We start from the raw sequence: 6,581 nt of genomic DNA, 5'->3' as shown, positions 1-6,581 counted from the left end.
ATAAAAGAATATGCAAGGGTATGATGTTATTTTAACTACAAAATACATCAAATAAAATACCTTGAAGACTAAGGTCTTTCCTTTAACTTCTCATGTTAGACCAGAGCAAGAAAGACTTATCAAACTTCACAAAGAAAACGAGAAACCACATAACCACAACCAACCAACCAACCAACCCAACAATTACATTATAAAAATATCTACAAAACAAAATTATTGAAAAAACCAAAATAAAAAGTTAAACGAATCCACTTAGAAACATTGGGAGAAAAGGAAGTGAAAACTTGAATCAACATAACAAAATCTCATGGTTCATATTACGAGATATAGTGTCTGGTTTGTAATTTGAATGGTTTGAGTATTGAAGATAATGGTGGTTGTTAGCGGGTGAATGGTGGTGGGGTCTTAGTTGTGATTTTTAGAGAGGAGAAAATCTTTATATAGTTTGTTTTTAAACATAAAAATATTGTATTTCTCGGCCTATTCTATAAATAAGGATAGTGAATATAGGGTTGTTATGTACCTAAACCATTGAAACAAATTTATTTAAAAAAAAAACCTCCTTAGTTTCTTTTCGATGGTTATTTGTAATTTATTGTTTCATTCACTTTAATTTATTTGGTTGCTATTTCACTGATGTTTCTTTTGAACACAAAATTTAGGGATGTCAACGGGAGAAAACGGGATGACGATTTCATCCCCAGCCTCCACCCCCAAAATTTCTATCCATTCCACCCCCACCCCGACTTCCCCTTCTTACCCCCCACCCCCCCGGGCCACCGATTGATTTTGGGCTATCTTATTTGGGCTAAAAGAAACTATTTTTTGGATAACAAATAGTTATTTATAACATAGTTTTACATGTTATAAACAACTTAAAAATATATTTTTTGTTGAATTTTGGTACGTAAAAACATTCTATTATTTATTATATTTGTAGAATTAATATATGTAAATACATATAATTTATTAACGGGCCCCCATGAGGGTTTCAGGATGAGACTACCAATCCATGCCCCGCTCTGAAATTAAAACGAGGGTTAACCTTGCCCCTGCCTCCGCTCCCGTCCCCCGTTTTTTCAACAAATACCCCATAGGAAACTGGCCCCTACGGGATCAAGGATCTCACAAGACTTTTTGACATCCCTAGCTGAATACTACTCTGTCAACACATACAAGTGTGATTCTTTTAATCACTATATGATATTACTCATACATTGCTTTTCCCTTTTTTTAACCAATCACATAAATTGCATATATTAACGAAAATAAAATATTAAGTTTTCTATAAAAAAAAAAAACTTAACATTGTTTTGATTATTTCATTCGTAAGTTTAGGTATATAACAATCATATATTTATTTGTCTTTTATAAATATCATATATATTTTCAATACATCTTCAAAGTATCATATTTATCTAAATCCTTATTTTTAATATTTGTAATTTATAATCATTTGAATTTATACATTATTAACGGGTTATTATACATTATCATAAATCTATATTTGTAATTTATAGTCATTTGAATTTATACATTATTAATGGGTTATTATACATTATCATAAATCTATATTTAAAATATCATTTATATCTTTTATAAACTTTCAATATATCATACTTACTAAAATCCTTAAATCTCTATATGTGTCACCTTTGTAACCCATTTAATTAACAAACACCTAATGTTGGATTGATGATTAGAGGCCTTTATATATATATATATATATATATATATATATATATATATATATATATATATATATATATATATATATAAAATGAAAGTTAGGAACAGTAAACCATGTGGTGATTTAGCATAAATGGCCCTTGTAGTATTCTAGTGTCTCATATTTTGGTTTGGTTTTAGTTTCGTTGTCTTTTGGGTCTTTTGGGCAGTATATGATATTTTCTACAAACTTTCTATACACGTGTTTGTCGATTTTTTTGTTGACTGTTTTGGTAGCCAATCACAATTGGATTGGTGTAATCACATAAGGTAATGTTCATGCAGTTAGTTTGCTTGGGTTAATCTACCGTGGTCACTGCCTCAACTCTATTCGTATTCCATCGCTTCTCTTCTCGATTCTTCTTCTCAGTTAAACCTGAAAAGGCTCTCACCACCACCACCCTAGAGGCGACCGTTCACCACCACCAGCTTTAATCCTTACTTCCACCGCCTTACTCAACTGAAGGTTCACCATCGCTCCTATAAACCTCTCTCAAAGCGTCAATCCCCGTCACCCATCGATGCTTCCTCTACCCCTCACTTTATCCTCTCTCAGATCGACTCTCCTACCTCCACCGCCGACGGTCGGTGTTGTTATTCACCATCGATGGTGGCGATGCGGCCAAGGGAGAGAAACCCTTGTTGGATCAGGCCCTCTCTAGTGCTATAAATCCGCACACAAACGAAATAGAGATATAGAGAAATATAAGAAGGAAAAAGTATCTGCAAAAGTTACTCTTATATGTCTTCATGCTATCACTTAAAGGCTATATATAAGCCTTCCATACATCACGTGGGAGCTACAAAAGAAAACAATTAAACTACTATTCTTTCCTAAAAACCTGGTAAGTGGAGTGACTTCTTCTACCACTCAATACACTCCCTAAGACTCGGTCATAGCTTTACCATATCCTTTTATTCAAAAATAAACATGCATAATATACCTTCATGACCCATGAACCAAATGAACTTGACCCATCTAGATTACCCAATTAACCTGACTTGAACCATCAAGATTATATCCAACAACCCTCTCCAATTCCCTCATGCATCGATAAGCAGATAGAAAAAAAAACAACATTCGCTAGCGCTGCTGGCCACTGTGGTGGTCCGACGGGCTTGCTAACAACGACGGTCGCAATTCGGGTAGAGGACGGTGGTAATCGAATTTTACTTCCAGGTCATCGTGCCCGGTTTCAATTCCATCTATATCTATTTTGTGCATCATATGTTCTCGATTCTTCTGATTTTTTTTGCTTCATTCTTTTTTCTCGCCTTTTCTCTCAAGCGATCACCAACCACACCGATGGAGACAAAGCTGACGATCACCCCACCGCCACATCATCGTGTAGCGATTGAATCATCTATCTACCGCCACCATCAGAATCTACGACCACCTCCATGATCGAAACTACGCCAACCTTTGGTAGGATGAGCCACCTCCAACTTCTTCAGCATGTCTATGTTCCTCAAAAGCATCGATTAGCGCCTCCACCACCATCTGCCGTTCCGATTGTTCACTTAAAGAATTGTTCTATTGGTTTGAATTTTTTTGATTTCTCTATTGAATTACGAGAGTTTGTTAGATTTCTCATCTCCACCTACCCATACGTATCAATTAATCATGGGTTTTCATATTGCAATGGCTTCACAAACCCTACCCAGACTACATCGTCGTCACTATGACCAGCTGGTAAAATGCATATGGAAGGAACATGTGTGAGGAGAAGGATTAGTTTATATTCAGTGGCTTATTGGAACAGTAATTTAAAATGGTGTTACAAAAGGTTCTATTTTGGTATCAATTGTTTGTGTTGTTATTGTCATGGCGTATTAGTTTTTCCATGTCCGATTAAGATTGGAATCTAACATTTCTGAATGTACATTAGTAGTTTGAGAAAATGCCTGAACTAGCCTACTGATTTAGAGACCAATTCTTATTCTCGCTTTACAGTTCCATGTTTACTTTAGCCATATAAGGGATATGGTTTTCAACCCATGTGTTTTAATTATGTATGATTTCACAGAGTGCATATATTGTCATTAAAGAACTTATTGGGTAACAGGGGGTTTTAAAAACTTGAAATATATCGACTCTTCTAACATCTACAGGTTACAAAGGTTACAGGTGGAACTATGGGGAACTGTGAAGAAACAAAGGACTGTAACGTTGCCAATACCCCTCTCTGAATATTTTCAAATATACAGGTTACACCAAATGAACAAAAAGGTATGGCTATATCAGAATAAAGGATGTACCATCTTCTTCATCCGTCATTACTTGATTTCACATATTCTCCCTATTTATGTTTTTTTCCCTTTAATTGATGCCTTTACTTATGTCGATCCTATTTACAAATATGTTGTGGTTTGATATGAAATTAGTTATGACTTAAGTTTAGTTAATCTGATACTTTTTTCTTGGACCATGACAGGAGGATTTCTTAATGAAGCTGCAAAACAAATTACACATTGCATATGATAGTTGAATTCCAGAACATCAGGTACACATGAATTTCAACTACCGAAGATTTAGTCTAAAAAATGAAGTGATGATCTCATTTCTTTCTGTTAAATTGTTGACATATGAAGCATTGAGGGAATTATGGAAAGCTGCATTTCAGGGGCGGTGGGTTTACTATGGTACAATATATATTGTATATTTAGGTTGAGAAATCATAAGATGAATTTGATGAGTTGGATAAAGAATTTGATCTCCCTTATAGAGTTCCCGAGGTAATGCTTTCTTCACACCTCAATATTGGAATAAATGTTTCCGGTTTTGCCCCTCTGTCAGATGCATATGGAGTCAACCCAGATATACTGACTTATGGTCAACAGGTAATGTATTATTATATACCGATATCAGTCATACCACAAGATAATTAACTTTCTTTGAAGATTAATAGAGATTTGAGACTTATGATTGTGAATTTGTTGAATTAGAATATTGGGATTTCGAGTGACTGAATTTGTTGAATTAGGATAATGGGATTTCGAGTGACTCCCATTCTCTAATCACCCCACTATTTATGAACCAAGAAAAATGGATTCATCCAGTGCCTTTTTCTGATACTGCTTCATCTATCTATTGTAAGTTTTTAGTTCTTGATTTGAATTTTAAATCTTTATGGTGGAAGATTTTTGGATTAATATTGATTGTTGTTGCTGTTGGTGATTGATGGTGGTGCAGTGCAGCCTACGCCAATGGATCTAAAGAAAAACTTGGCGGTTTATGGGTATGAGACTGTTGCATGGAAAGACATAATGGAAGAATGGAGGAAAAGACAAAATGATAAACTTCAAATGGTCAAACACTAAGGAGATGGTGATGATGTGGATGATCCTAATTTGCCAAAGTAATTGTTTTTTCACATCTTTTCAACATATTAAACAAAGGGTATTTGTCTTTATAAGCAAACTAATTATCTTAATGTCGAATTCTTCCCCCCCCCCTTTTTTTTTTTTTTTTTTTTTTTTTATTGTTTTATGTAGGATGAATGAGGGTAGGCAACCACTGTCAAGAAAGTTACCAATTCCTTCAAGCAGGATAAATCCATATCAAATGTTGATATAAAGCAACACGGTTGAATTCCACTTAAGATGTTGGCTATTGTGCATTGAGATGTAAGGTTTTGTTGGGTGTTGCTCATTTTCTTTCTAGATGTTTCTTTAGGCATTGAATCCCACCGCTATATCGTTGATATGGTATGGTAGGTTTTGAATTTGGTTTCCGGTTTCTTTTGAAAAGAAATTGAGTTTCCCTTTATGAAATTTCGTTGGTTTGGTTTGTAATAAGAACATAGGCCTACTCTGCAGTTGACACAAACATGGTAATCAAGCTAATGAATATTAAACACAATACCAATTTACTATAACAAAAAAACAACATTGAAGGCTTCCGACCCCGCGGGGGACACTTTTCTAGTTCTATTTAATATAATAATTTAGAGTAATTACACGAATGGTCCCTATGGTTTGGGGTAATTTGCACGTTTGGTTCCTAACTTATTTTTTTTTAAGTCAGAAGGTCTCTACTATTTGTTTTTGTTACACGTTTGGTTCCTACTGTTTGTTTTTGTTACACGCTTGATCCTTGTCTTAACTAAAAAACTATTATTTAAAGAGAGAAAAATAGTGGGGTAGATAAAGTAAGGTGATAGGGGTGAGGTTGGGGTGTGTTTATTTAAATAAATTAAAAAATCAAGGGAAAAATAGTATTTTTAGGTTAGACAAAGACCAAACGTGTAACAAAAACAAACAGTAGAGACATTCCGAGTTAAAAAAAAAAGTTAGGGATAAAAATACAAATTATCCTAAACCATAGGGACCATTTGTGTAATTTACTCGGACATTAGAACTAATGTTGGCTTGATAACTAGAGGCCTTTATATTTCACAAAGGATATAATTAATTATGTTTCTACAACTTTGATTTGGGTTCATTGGATGCATCCGAATGACATGGTGTTCGGAAAAAATACTTACAATTTTTTTTTTTTTTTTTTTTGATTTGGTAGTCTTGTGTTTGTTTAACTGGTTTTGTTCTAGAAATAACAAATTTAAGAAAAAATTATACGGTTTTGTTCTAGAAATAACAAATTTAAGAAAAAATTACACTGTTGAACTAGTTGTTTTTGTTGTATGTCATGACAAGCCTTTTTGAAAAAAAAAAAATATAGTTTATCTTTTAGTTATAATTTATTAATTCCTTCATTTTTTTATCTTTTAATTTTTTAATTTTCTTTTTATTTTTTGAAAAAAAAAAAAGTTAACATCTAATATCTTTTTTTATTGTATATGTTAGTATTTAGTTTATAATGTAAATCCACAAACATACATGAATGAAAGAAA

The 6,581-nt window shown here is 33.5% G+C and overlaps 1 long non-coding RNA gene across 4 annotated transcripts; it reads left to right on the top strand.

Annotated features, from left to right (window-relative positions):
- Positions 1 to 2,565: 2,565 nt before the first annotated feature.
- Positions 2,566 to 5,557, top strand: LOC145018433 (uncharacterized). Of its 4 annotated transcripts, none has more exons than XR_013667007.1 (7): positions 2,566 to 3,515; positions 3,841 to 3,958; positions 4,164 to 4,232; positions 4,321 to 4,569; positions 4,675 to 4,821; positions 4,922 to 5,087; positions 5,224 to 5,557. It is a non-coding gene; the product is annotated as an uncharacterized LOC145018433 (long non-coding RNA). The 4 variants fall into 4 exon arrangements; XR_013667009.1 differs by having other exon boundaries at positions 2,570 to 3,958; positions 4,321 to 4,357; positions 4,455 to 4,569; XR_013667008.1 differs by having other exon boundaries at positions 2,570 to 3,958; positions 4,321 to 4,371; positions 4,455 to 4,569.
- The last annotated feature ends 1,024 nt before the right edge of the window (positions 5,558 to 6,581 follow it).

Source organism: Lactuca saligna, chromosome 9, assembly GCF_052625555.1.
Source record: "Lactuca saligna cultivar CGN05327 chromosome 9, ASM5262555v1, whole genome shotgun sequence".
Classification (NCBI taxonomy): Eukaryota; Viridiplantae; Streptophyta; class Magnoliopsida; order Asterales; family Asteraceae; genus Lactuca; species Lactuca saligna.
Note: the sequence above shows the minus strand (reverse complement) of the source record. Positions and strands in the feature narration are given on the sequence as shown.